Here is a 13,116-nt window from a genome sequence, read left to right as displayed (position 1 = left end):
GGGGGGCAGGCTCGTCAGGCCCGCGTGAATGGGGGCTCCTCACTGACACTCTGCCTGACCCAGGCTGGGCTCTCAATACACATCTGTGAAATGAGTGAATTTGGCAGTGAACTTCTCGGCAAAGCTTTTACTATGGACCAGCCTGAAGGTAAAACTCACATCAGGTTTCCAGGCAGGAGTAAGGAGAGAGAGACCTTGAGAGAGATGGGGGGCAGGGGCGGGGGGCCTGCAGGAGCAGCGTCTGCCGTGGCACACCCACGGGCCGCTCTCCTCCACGCCAGGGCTCACCGACAGCTCACTGTGTGACACTCCTAGGTTCCGAGCGCGGCTCCGAGACCCTGGCCTTCATCTTCGACAGCCCCGCACTTCCCAGCACTGCTCCGTCCAGTCTCTTAGTCACCGCTGTGGTCAGAGCCGCCCAGGTCCTCGAGATGGTCACGCAGGAGACGAGCGAGGGCTTCGAACTCAAGCACAGGTGAGAAGTGAGGCGTGAGGGGGTGGGGGTGGGAATGTCACCAGCAGGGAGCAGAGAAGGCCAGGCGGTCACCGCCATGCCCGCCCGGGGCTCCTGGAGGGAAACAGGACACCTGGGCACAGCGGCTGCTCTGGGGGACCACAGGACAGGGGTGGGAGGGAGAGGATCCCTCTTCCCCACAGCCCTATGAAATATTGGAATTTTATTTATTTTTTTACTATGGGCGTGTACGGCCTCTTTTAAAATAATCGAAGTGTTGATTTTTAAAACTGGAAGTGGTCAGCATATTCGCTGACTTCCTAAATCACTCAAGGCTTCTGCCCTCTGAGCCTCAGAGGGGGTGGCCCTGGCCGGGGGCCTGAGCGAGCTCCAGCCAGGCCCTGCCCCTGTCACTGGGACCCCCAGTTCCCCACAGTGACTCACGAGGAGTGTGCCCCGGGGCCCAGCTGCGTGCTGCCAGCGGCAGGCGTTATTAGAGAACCTTCTCTCTACGCTCAACTACCGGGGGGCCCAGACCGCCCGTCACCTCTCCCCGGTCCCCTGACGCCACCCCTACCCCTCTCGGTCCCTTCGGACTGCGCAGCCAGCAGGCTCTCGCTCAGACACGAATCAGATGCGGTCACGCACTTGCTTCAACCCTCTGATGGCTCCCAGCTCACGTAAGATAAAATAGAAGCTCGGCTGTGAGGCTTGCAGGGTCGTCCCAGCTTCGTCCCCAAACTCAGCTCCTGTGTCCCCACGCGCGCCCGGCGCTCTCACGGCCCCGTCCCCCTGGGGTCTGGATGTCGTCACGGATTCAGCTCCTTTCCTCTCCCACCTTCTCCCCAAACGATATCCACACTGTCTACACTTACTAGTGAAAAAAGCAAAATTTCCGTTCCTCACCAAACGCTCCCTACTCACTGACCTGTTGATCAGGTCCACGTGAGCCCGATGAACCATCTGGCTGATTTAAAAAAAAAATGTATTACATCAACAAGTTACATTCAAAATTCGCCAAAGCGGGGGACGTGGTTTGGCAAGTCTTAGGTGGACCCAGGGAGCAGCGCCGTGCAGGCCGGGGTGCTTGGCCAGCGCCCCCTGGGAAGGCGGCCGCTGCCTCCCCAGCATCCAGCACCCCATCGCACAACCACACAGCCTGCATCGTGACAGTCCGCGTCGAGTGGTGTGGCAACTGCCCCTGAGCCGTGCGCGCATCTGGTGTAGAGCCCTCAGGGTCCGAGTGTGCGGGGCGAGGAAAACAATAATGCCGGTCCCCACCCCTCCGAGTGCCACGTCCGCCACCTGCCCTCTCTGGCCAGCTGATTTCTTAGGCACGGATATTGCCGGGCTGTTCATTCCCTAACCCAACTCTTGCATAAGTTTCTTCCAACAAAGACACGTATCGCTCCATTCCCGCGAACCCGCCCGTGAGCACTGGGGGACGAGGCTGGGGTCGCAGACGGGTTTCGTGTCGTTCTGGGGTGGGTAATTTTCTGAGCGAGGCCAAATTGCTCCGGTCGCTAGGAAACAACTCGTCTTTAGTGGAAAACTTGGGTGAGGTGAGGGTTATGCAATTCTGTCCTCGTCCTGACAACCTCTCTTTTGAGCTCAGGTATTTCCACCGGCAGAGGCTGTCACGCATCTGGCAGAGCCAGTCACGTGTGTAGACACGTGTCTGTAATCGGTGTTGAGGAGGTGCAGAGTGGTGTCACAGGATTCTTGTGTGAGTGCCAGGAAGGGGCAGGACTAGCTAAAGGAGCCTCCTGGCCTGCCCCATGTGCTTAGAAGACGGAGCCCATGTCCTGGGTGGTGCCTGTCTGTGAGCTTCACAGGACCCCATGGAACCCCCTCACTGACCATCCAGGCTCCAAGACACACGGACAGAGATGGCATGGGGCTGAGGAGAGCGAGATGCTCTCAGCTACTCCGTAGGCTCTTTGTAAGCATCACTCAGGTGCTTGCGACTGTGTGCTGTGACCCCTGGCCTACTTCCGATCTGTTGCCGTGACCCCTGGCCTACTTCCGATCTGTCGCTGCATGTTGGGTGACTCCTGAGGGCAGCAGCCTGGGTGACTCCCCAAAGGGCCTGACAGGCCCTCTCTGTGCGGTTAGGTGCTCGTTTGCGTCCCCTTCGGGGAGAATGGTATGTGAGGTCAATTTAGAATATTTCAGGCCATCCGGAGTGTCCTTCCTGACAAGGCCCATCTGACACAGGTTTGTCTATTTCTTTTTATTAAAAAAAAAGCTCTTATTTTTTTCCTTCTAGGATTATAAGAGTTATTGCCCAATCTTAAAGGATCTCAAATCCAATTTTTAAAAATTATATGTTGCGTAAGGGTTTGCAGAGATCAGACGTGATGACCACAGAACTTTCTCCAGCTCTCACATTTTAAAATTCCATGAACCTCAGAGATTTGCGTCCGTGACATACGTGCGGCAAAGTAGGATGAAGCCAACACACCGGAAGCGGACGTAGGAACTCGCAAGCGTGACTTCGCCGAGTGGATGGCCTGACGTGGGGAGCGGGCTGGGGACGTCTGCGCATCCTGCGGGTCTCGGCCACTCCCTGAGGTGAGGGCAAGGGCCCGGCGTTCCCAGGCGGAGCCGCGTCCTGGACGCCCTGGCCTCCAGTCTGCCCCGTCCCTTCCTTCCATTTTTGCCTTCTCCCCTTCATCGCGACTTTCCCCCGCCAGCGCGTCCCCATTCTTCCGTTTGTCACCCGGTCATGGCCTTTCTTCATGAAGCAACTCGACTGCCCACACCCACCCACACGCACCAGTAATCACGACCGTCCCGATTTCTTAGATGTTCAAACTCCACCTGACGCCAGCCCCCGGGCCCCTGCGCCCAGCTCCAGAACACGGAGCCCGGCGCCCACGCCTCCGCGCCCCTCCCAGCATCGTGGTCCAGGGTGGGACGCTGCCTTCTCCTTTGGGATGTGCCCCCTGCGCCAAATTCCTGCCCCTTCTACGGCCCCACCGCTGGTTTTGTTCAAGGTATTTGTGCACGAGGCACCTCCCTCAGGCTAGGGAATAAATTCATACATTTTTCTAGTCCCCACTGAACTTAGTACAGGTAGGAAAACTGTACTTTTTTAAATGAGCGAATGAATTTTTAAGAACTTCTCTGCTCTGTTTCAATCCAATGATTGATCTTCCCCACCTCACTTCCCCGACAAAACGAAGAAACGAATCTCTTTATAAAACAGGCGAGAAGAGACTAATAACCAAAATGTTTATCAGACCCTGAAATTATCTTTCTTTCCTTTTTTTTTTTTTTGATATTGGAACTTATTTTTGCCATTATAATGAATTGTATTTATTTTTAGTATTTAACATCTTTTTATTATAAAGTCATATAGAGAATGGTAAAAAAAAAAAATTATAACGTACGCGAGTACACAAGTATAGAAGTCCCCTCCAGCCGCAGCTTGCTTTGTCAGGGTTCATGAGTGGGAAGCCCCATGGCGTGCCCAGTGCCATGGTCAGGGACAGTGACGTCAGCCAACACAAATGCACAAAAGATAGTACAAGGTGCCCGACAAGCCTCCCTCTTTCTCGTCTTTATTTTGAGGATGATGCGGACTCGGCAACGTCTCGGTTCCGCAAAGCTTAGAAACAAGGCAGTGGCGATGGAGTCCCTACAGTGTGTGACAGTGACAGCTTCTAAATAAGCTCCCTGTTAACTTGATACCCCCGAAACAGCACCACTTTAGGGTCACCGTAACTCTGTGCTGTCACTGGATGCTGAGTGAAGTGGAGCGAGGCTGTGTCACCTGAAGCAAATGTGGCTGTGGGAGTCCAGAACTGCAAAGGTCTGGAACTTTCCCTACTGGCATGCTCACTAGTCATCCTGCCTCAGTGTCAGGGATACAGAAGACATGAGACTCCTGGCCAGAGGCCAAGGACTTTATTACTCACAGCAATAGCAGTAGCAGAGGACCAGCCCCGATTCCCTCAGGGTGAACAGTGCCAGGTGACACGTGCACTCACAGGGGAGCGCGTTGCGGGAGAGGGACCCCGTATGTATGTGGGAATCCACGTTTTATAACGGGCATAAATAAGCATGCCTCCTCGTGGCTCCAGAGCTGGCCACTGTCTCCACCTCCTAAGGCTGCCAGCAGACCTGCTCTTCGCTCTGGAAGAAGGTGCTGTCTGTGTCTTCCAGGGCTGAGGTCAGATTTATTCAGTCGTGTGAAGATCAAGGGCAAGAGAGGTCGGCGAGAGCCCGATCCCACGGGAGCGGGGGAGATTGGTTCTGTTCCAGTGCGGGGAGAAGCCATTGGCAGGCTCAAGGCACGGTTCCAGCTGTGCAGCTTCGGCCGAGTGTCTAACCTCTCTAGGTCTGTTCTGTCCTCCAGAAAGTGGAGGTAACAGTGGCGCCTATTTCCTAGGGGTTTAGTGGGGTTCTCGGGAGCATGCGACGAGCTCAGCCGAGCGTGTGGCCTGCGTGGGGTTCCACCCAAGCTCGCCGCCCAGCGAGATTCAGTCTGAGAGCAAAGGCTACGACGTCGACGTGTAAACGCAAATGTGGTCTCTGGGCCCCCCGCACTCCCGCGAGGGAACGAGGGCTTCGCCTGCCATGCCAGCAGGTTCGCCAGGGCCCGCGACTTGGGGTAAAAAGTGGTAAAGAAATAAAAGGTGACAGGGAGCCGGAGGGTGTGAAGAGATGGACTTTGGACCCAGACGGACCCGCCTGTGGTCACGACGTCTGGGCATCTCACCTTCCCGGACCCCTACTTCCCCACTCATAAAATGGGGGAGCAGCTGGTAGAGGGGGGAAGCCTGCTGGAGCTGCGAGCGTGAGCGACTGGGTACAAAGTGCGGACACGCGGTGGACACGCGGTCCGCGTGAACGGGGTTTGGTTTGTTTTCGTAGAATTAGCGTGTCTGGGCCTAAACCGTCACTGCACAGATGCAGACGCCCGGAGGTAAGAGACAGACCTGCCCCAGCTCTCAGTGGGCCGGGCTTGGGGGTCTTGCCAGCTCCCTGGCCCTTGCTCTGCCCCGGCCCCATGGGGTCCCTGTGACCCAGCTTCTCAGAGAGTGAGGAAAGGACATCCGAGGTCCCTCGCTAGGGAGCCAGTGGGAGAAACCTAAGTCCGCTGGGAGTTCGATCCGCTCCCCAGCAGGGCCTGTGGCAATTAGTTTAATGGACTCTTTTGTGAGGCTGAGCCAAGGAGCAGGAGGGGGCAGGATCTATCTGTTTGCTTTTTCCTTTGCTACCTGGGTTTCACGAATGCGCATCCTTGTGTTGACTCTGAGGCCCCTGTGTCAGGAAGTCTGTGCCCGCCCACCGCCATTGCCGTAGCAACAAGGTCCTGGAGGGTGCCAGATGCATAATGTACGGCCTTGTTCCTTAATACCCAGGGAAAAACTGTGACCGCTCAGATCTTATACTCTTTCCAAGAAAAAAAAATCCAACACTAGTTCACGTCGTTTAAAGAATCACACTAAGTATCTGCAAGCTGCTGAATGAGTTGCTTAACCAGACTTCGGCTGACGCCAAACCCACGCTGGTGTCTCAGGCCCGGAATCTCTCTGTCACGGCTTCGGGTCTCACTATACTTATCCAGCTGGTGAAGAACGTCTAGAAAATCCGACGACCGCCTCTCCCGCACCCTCCCCCCCCAACAGTGCCAAATGTCCAGGTTCAGTGGCCAGAACTGATTCTTTACTACATGAATATCACACCTTCTCAGGCCAGAAATTTAGCACGTTGCTGGAGACTGAACACCCCAAGTCCATTGTCACATCAATACCCGCCCCTTCCCGCTCAATCTTATTTTCCCAGATGGGTGTGGGCAGGAGAGGGTTGCATTTTTTTAAACTGGGGGGAAGAGCCCAGTCTTTCTTTCTCTTCTTGTTTAGAAAGTCATTTTGGTTGGCACGTTTATCCAGCAAGAAAGAGGGGACCCAGGACTTATCTCCAGATTGGAGCCTTTTAAATTCAAGAATCTCTTAAACCGATCCCTAAGACAGTGATCTCTGGGGTTCTATTCCTAGTCTGTTTTTGTCCCATAACTCCCCTCTGAGGAATCTAGAAAGTGTGAACTCAAACGGAACGAGAAATGGATGCATATTCTAAGGGACTTGCCCAAGACGGAATGAAGAAAGCGCTCTTTAAAGGTGTGTGTGAAGGTGCTGGAGAGCTGGTGGCTCTGACACGGCCCTGGCCACACAGGTGACCTCTGAACACCCTGCTTTAATCCCAGCAACGTCGGAGACTGAATAGACATTTTGCACATCACCTACCATCGAAATCACCATTAGGACTCCAGAGTTGAATGCTATCTCTTTCTATTTTCCATCATGCCTGCCCTCCTTCCCTTCCTTCCTTCCTTCCTTCCCTTCTTTCCTTCCTTCCTTCCCTCCCTCCTTCCTTCCTTCCTTCCTTCCTTCCTTCCTTCCTTCCTTCCTTCCTAATTCTCTCTATTTTTTTTTTTCATTTCAGTCCCTTCCTTCCTTCCTTCCTTCCTTCCCTCCTTCCTTCCCTCCCTCCCTCCCTGAAATGTTTTAATCACCTTTGTTATCTGCTGCGGGGAAACCAAACAGAGAAATCATAATCTCAGTTCGATTTAGTTATGGGAACAAGATATATAGGCATTTAACTGAGGACAAAAATGAGGAGACGCTGGCCAGATTGTGTCCTTGGTGCCCTTGTCAAGAGGACTTAGCATAGGTCAGTCACAGCACAACTGGGAAGATCTTCTGACGGAGCCGTCTGGATTGGCTCTTAACAGAACTGAGAAGCGGATACCTGGAGAGGCGGCCTTCTCCGGAGGGAAGACGATGAGGTGCGGGGGAATTTGGGGGACTGGGGGTAACCAAGAGAGAGAGTGAGGACGACTTGGGGTGCATCCAGGCTGCCTTGAAGCGGGGTCTCGTTTGGGGACGGGGCGGCTCAGGGTCTTCGAAGCCGTATTCCGATGCCGACCGTCTGCGATTTGTCTGTGATTCTGCAGTGGGTCGGGCTTCTGTTCGGTCCGTGTTACATCCTCCTGTGGCCCGATGGGATGTGTCCTTCCCAGGACCTTTGCCCTCTGCCTGGAACGCATTTCCTCTCATCAGCTCTGTTCCATAGAACTTTCTGGGATGATGGAAATGCCTATTAACCGGTGCTGTCCCAGACAGTAGCCACCAGCGAGAGGTGGGCATGTCACCCTTGAAATATGTCTCACGTGACTGAGGAATACATTTTTTAAAAAAATTTGAATTAGTTTTAACTTAAATAGCCACACCTGGCCTCCGTATTGAATAGCACGGCCCTAGACTTTCTCATGGCTGCTGGCTCCTTTGCAGCATGGGGATCTCAGCTCTCAAAACCCTTCTCAGAGAAGCCGTCCCTCAGGATGGCTGCCTGCGGTAGGCAGAACGGCTGCCCAGAGGTGTCCACGTCTTCACCCCCAGAACCTACGACTATGTCGCATTGCTTGGCAAACGGGAACTAAGGTTGCAGATAGAGTTAAGTTGCTAACAGCTGACCTTGACATGGAAGGGCCCCCTGCATTTCCTGGGTGGGCCCAGTTCAATCACAGTGGTCCTTGAAGGTACATGCAGCAGCAGTCTAGGCTGGGACAGGTGACGTGGATGAAATGGGCAAGATTCGAAAGGTGAGAAGACATCACCCCATGTTGCTAGCTTCGAAGACGGAGGACGGGGCCGCTAGCCAGAGACTGTGGGTGGCCGCTGGGAGGTAGGGACAGCCCGGCCCTTGGCTGACGGCCAGCACGGAGGTGGGGGCCTCGGTCCTCGGGGAGCTAGGTTCTGCCAACATCCTCCGGGAAGAGGCTGACGGCCAGCACGGAGGTGGGGGCCTCGGTCCTATGACCGCGGGGAGCTAGGTTCTGCCAACGTCCTCCGGGAAGAGCCAGCAGAGGCCAGAGGCCAGCACTGTGAAGCCCCTCGAGGGGCAGGGTGGGGGATGGGTGGGACAGGCGGTGGCCAGGGGGTGGGGACACGGTCCTGCTGACTCTGGTGCCATTTCTGTCCAGGGAGGGACTCCGGGAAGTCTGCAGATTTTGAATTCAAACCCGGCAAAGCAGGTCTTTTGGAGGGCATATTAGTCCACGTGGCAGAAGAGAACGTATTTTCATTAGTTGTCTGTTAGCTTGGTTTATACGGGTTAAACATTTAGGCATGTGCCTGGGGCCCCCATGAGGGGGCCAGGCCCACTGCTACTCCCTCCCCGATCCAATCGGCCTCCTCATCGGCTGGATTTGTTTTCTCCAGAACACCTAAGGCTGCCTGAAGCCATTTATGCGCTGCTGAAATCATCGTGCCTTTCCCCGTTAAAGTGGAAGCTCCAGAGGACAGGTCTGTGGCGCTCAGCGCTGTCTTGCCAGCAACTAGATGGCGCTTAATTGAAATTTCCTAGGCGAGTGGATGGGCTAGTGCATCGAGGATGAAGGGCCTTGCAGGGGGCAGACATGGCTCGCTGTACGCGGGCAATTTGGGAAAGTGAGTCTGCGTAAGTGCTGCCACCAACCCTTCCCCACTCTGGAGAGCTGGGGTAGGACACCTTGAGGTCTCTGGCTTTCTGATTTATAGGATATTCTCGGGAAGGGGGGACCCTAGTGGTTCCTGGCTGGGAGGTTCCTATTGCCGGCTCTTATTAGTTATCTATGGATGTATATCAAATTACCCCTACAGGTTTTCAAACAGTTTCTGTGGGTTAGGCATTTGGGAGTGGCTCAGTGAGGGCGGGGGGGTGATGGCTTCTGCTCCAAAGTCTTTCACGAGGTTGCAATCAAGCGGTGGGCCAGGATGGCGGTATCTGAAAGCTGGACTGTGGCCAGAGGGACTGACCCAAGACGCCTCGCTCACCAGGCTGCCTTTCAGAGGCCTCGGTTCCCCACCGGCTGTTGATGACAGGCCTCAGGGTTTGACATTACTCTGGCCACTGTGTCCCTGATATAAGAGAGCGGAAGAGATTAACCAGTGGAAATTGTAGTAAATGGAGCTGTCGGCGGTGGTGGGGGCTGAGGAGGGCAAAGGTCACGTGCATGGGGCTCGGCAGCCTGGAATCCGGTTTGATCCGCGAGGTCGCACTGGCTGGTCTGTCTTGGGGAAAACTTTGGCAGGAAGTGGGTCTGAATAGAGAGAAAACTAGGGCCTCCTCGAGCTTCCCATGCACCCGAGAGGCCACGCAAACAGCCCGGTGACATTCAGCTGCCAGCTCTCCCTGGGCCCCAGGAGAGCCGAGTTCTGAGAAGGGCCTCGCGATACACATCATGCCCCAGTTCCACCGAGTGACTCGGGCTCCGACGCAACTGGCAGTGGCCTCAATCACGAGCCCCATCTCGCGGGTTTGGTACAGACGCGCTTTGTAATTTCTCCGACACAATCACTGCCATTTCTCTCCCAGGCTCACAGCGGCTCCCCCCGCCCCATCCAGCCCCGACAAGATGGCAATTTAAACCGCTCCGGTTACCGGGTTTCATTAGGTAAGGAGGACCCATTAAGCAATGGTGGCCCAAATAGCCTTCCTGGTACAGACACTTTTTCCAAGCCAGCGGAAGTCTTGCCAAATTAAAGGGTGCCAGGATGAGATACTCCAAATATCAGTTTTCTTCGCTCTGGCGTGGAGAGGATTAATTAAATGCTCGTGAAGTGCTTTGAAATTTTAAGCTGTTAGGAATTATTGTTCCGTGTAACAGGGAAAAAAATAGAATTCTTGGCTCATTAAAGCTGTAATGTTGTAATCCTCGGTGCTTTTTTTTCAAGATATCTCTGAGAGCTACTTTTTTTTCTTTTTTTTATTAAAAGAAAGAAAGAATGAGAAAGAAAAGAAACGTGCGTATGAATACACATAGCACTTGCCAGAAAGTTAGCGAGGCTCGTGCATGCTTCCGTCGATTAAGCAGTGGACTGCGAGAAGCTGCGAGAAGCCGCCCCTGAGTGAATTCCTGAGAGTTACTAAGAATCGATCGTTCGAATGTGCAGAGCCACTTCCACTAGGATATTAGCAGATGGGCTTTTGCTTTCCTTCAACAGGATCGAGGGACTAAATGGCTGTGAGGTTAAACACGTGTAAACACGGACCTCACTGAGCTCCGATGGCCTCTTCCGACTCAAAATAACTAAACTGGGCAGACGTCTTTCTGCCTCTACTGTGTGCAGATTTGCCTAGGGACCTGTTTGCTTTGTTTCCAGATGTTCTGTGATATTCGAAAGGGTACCATCCTCAGGGGACTCTCATTTCTCTTTGCATCTGTATTGACTGAGGACTTACACTTTCTTTTGTCTGTATCAGTCACCTGCGGCTGCTGTAACAAATTACCACACATTTCATGGCTTAAAACAACACAGATGTCTACTGGGTATTTACCCCAAAGACTTGAAAACTCATATCTGAAAATGTATTTGCACACTGATGTTCAGAACAGCATTATTCACAGTGGCCAGGACATGGAAGCAACCGAAGTGTCCTACGCTAGATGGTTGGCTAAAGAAGCTGTGGTACATATATACAATGGAATATGACTCAGACATAAGAAGAGATGCAATACTGCCATTTGCGACAACATGGATGGACCTCGAGATAATCATGCTAAGCGAAATAAGCCAGACAGAAAAAGTTGAAAATCACATGATATCACTTACATGTGGGATATAAACCTAAAAGCAACAAACGAGCAGGACAAACAAACAGAGACTCACGGACATGGACTGTAGACTAGTGGTTACCAGAGGGTAGAGGGGAGGGGGGAGGTAGATAGTCGGGGGGATTTAAATCATTTCTTTAATTAAAAAAAAAAAAAAAACACAAATGTATGACCTTATAGTTCTGGAGGTCAGACGTCCACAGTCTGTCTCATGGGGTCAAAGCCAGGTGTCCTCAGGGCGGGTTCCTTCCGCAGGCTTCCCGGGAGCATTTGTGTCCTTGCCTTCTCTGCTTTCCGGAGGCCACCTGCGTTCCTTGGCCCTTGTCCTGGCATCACCGTGACCTCTGCTCCCCTCCTCACATCTCTCTGACTTTCCTGCCTCCCTCTCTATTATAAAGACACCCGTGATTACTCGGGACACGCCGGGACAGTTCAGGACAGTCTCCAGGGCCTTGACTCAGTCAGCCCTGCAGTCCTCACGCCACGCCGGGAAGCACGTTCATAGGGTTTGGGAATTACGCTGTGGACACGGAGGCGGGGGTGTGCATGGCGTCACTCTGCCCAGCGCCGGCTCCATCTCAATGTTTCCCACATACACCCACATCAACTCGTTTCATCTTCACCATCACCCTAGAGGCGAGGCCCGGCTCGCAGATGAGGACACCAGGCAGAAAGGTTCACTTACTGGCTGAAGGTCCCAGACTCGGCGCTCGAATCCGGGCAGCTTGGCTTCTGAGCCTGCATTGTTACTCAGACATCACCCATGCTTTGTCTCCGGCCTTGAAGGCTCTTTAATGTCTTCGTTTTTAAATAAAAGTAACACGACACGTGTGATTGAAAATAATTCCAAGGAAAATCGGTCTCCTCCCCTCCCCTTCCTAGCAGCCCCTCAGATGATTGAGAAGGCAGTGACTCCCTAGATGCTGTACAAACACCTTCATTTTTTTAACGTAAAGAGTTGCAGATAGTTGTCCAGATAATATCAATGTTCTTTTATTAGTATGAAAACACTAACTTTACAAAATCTCACAGAAGACTTGAGGGCTCTGGAGAATTCACATGGAAACCCTTAGAGATCAGTATGCCTGAGCTGAAATGTGCAACAGGCCTACAGCAATGAGAGAAGGTTCTGGAGCCAGGCAGAACTGGACAGTCACCTCGCTCCTTTACTGAACCCACCTGCCCTCGGAAGGTCCCTTATCCTCTCTGAGTTTCCTCATCCAGAAATAGTTCCCTTCTCTTTAAATGAAGGGGCCCGTCAGCTGAAGCGCACACTGGGAGTTCAATAAATGCCAGTCCTTCAAAGAGGGAAGGACTACCTGCCAGCAGTGGACGAAAACATGGAAAAGAAAAACTAATCAGATTCTGTAGACAGCCAGCGGTTTTAAGGTCATGGTCCTTGTCTAATATCTCTTCATTTGCTCAATGAAAATTTCGAAGGCTCTCCACGTGCCGGGCACTGTGCTAAGACGCGATGGTGCAGACAGTGCATGCGACATGGCCCTGCCTTAGCGGTAACTTAGTTGAAAAGCTAAATTCTAATGATTATAAAGAAAACATCTGGACCCACGGACTTGAGTATGGGTGCGTGCGGGGCTCAGGGGTTGCACAGAAGCATCGGACAGACTGACTGTACTTCGGTACATAAAAATCCGAATGATTATCTAGCTTCTTGCAAAATTTAGTGTCTGGCATATAACCCTTTTCCTGAAGAAACAGATTAAATTCAAAGAAAAAACAGTTGCGGGCTAATGCATTTCCTGACCACGCAGATTTGGGGAACTTTTTGCAATTAAGTCCCAGTGTCATTTTGGGATGCTCACGCTGTACTTCCAATTTCTTCTCCACCACATTTGGCAGACTTTGTTTTGGATGGTGTCTGGTATATTCACCAACATCAGCTACTGAATGATTGGCAACAGGTGTGTCTGATAAAGAAAACATTGTTTCTGCTCTGCTTCAGGCGTGCCTGACATGTTAGGGACCTGCTTTCCTTTGCATACCTGATAGGGATCTATCTGGAAGGAATGAGTGCCTCCCTGTAAAGCCAGGA

Source organism: Pteropus alecto, unplaced genomic scaffold (genome assembly GCF_000325575.1).
Source record: "Pteropus alecto unplaced genomic scaffold, ASM32557v1 scaffold123, whole genome shotgun sequence".
Lineage (NCBI taxonomy): Eukaryota > Metazoa > Chordata > Mammalia > Chiroptera > Pteropodidae > Pteropus > Pteropus alecto.
The sequence above is the reverse complement of the archived record's forward strand: the minus strand, read 5'-3'. Positions refer to the sequence as shown.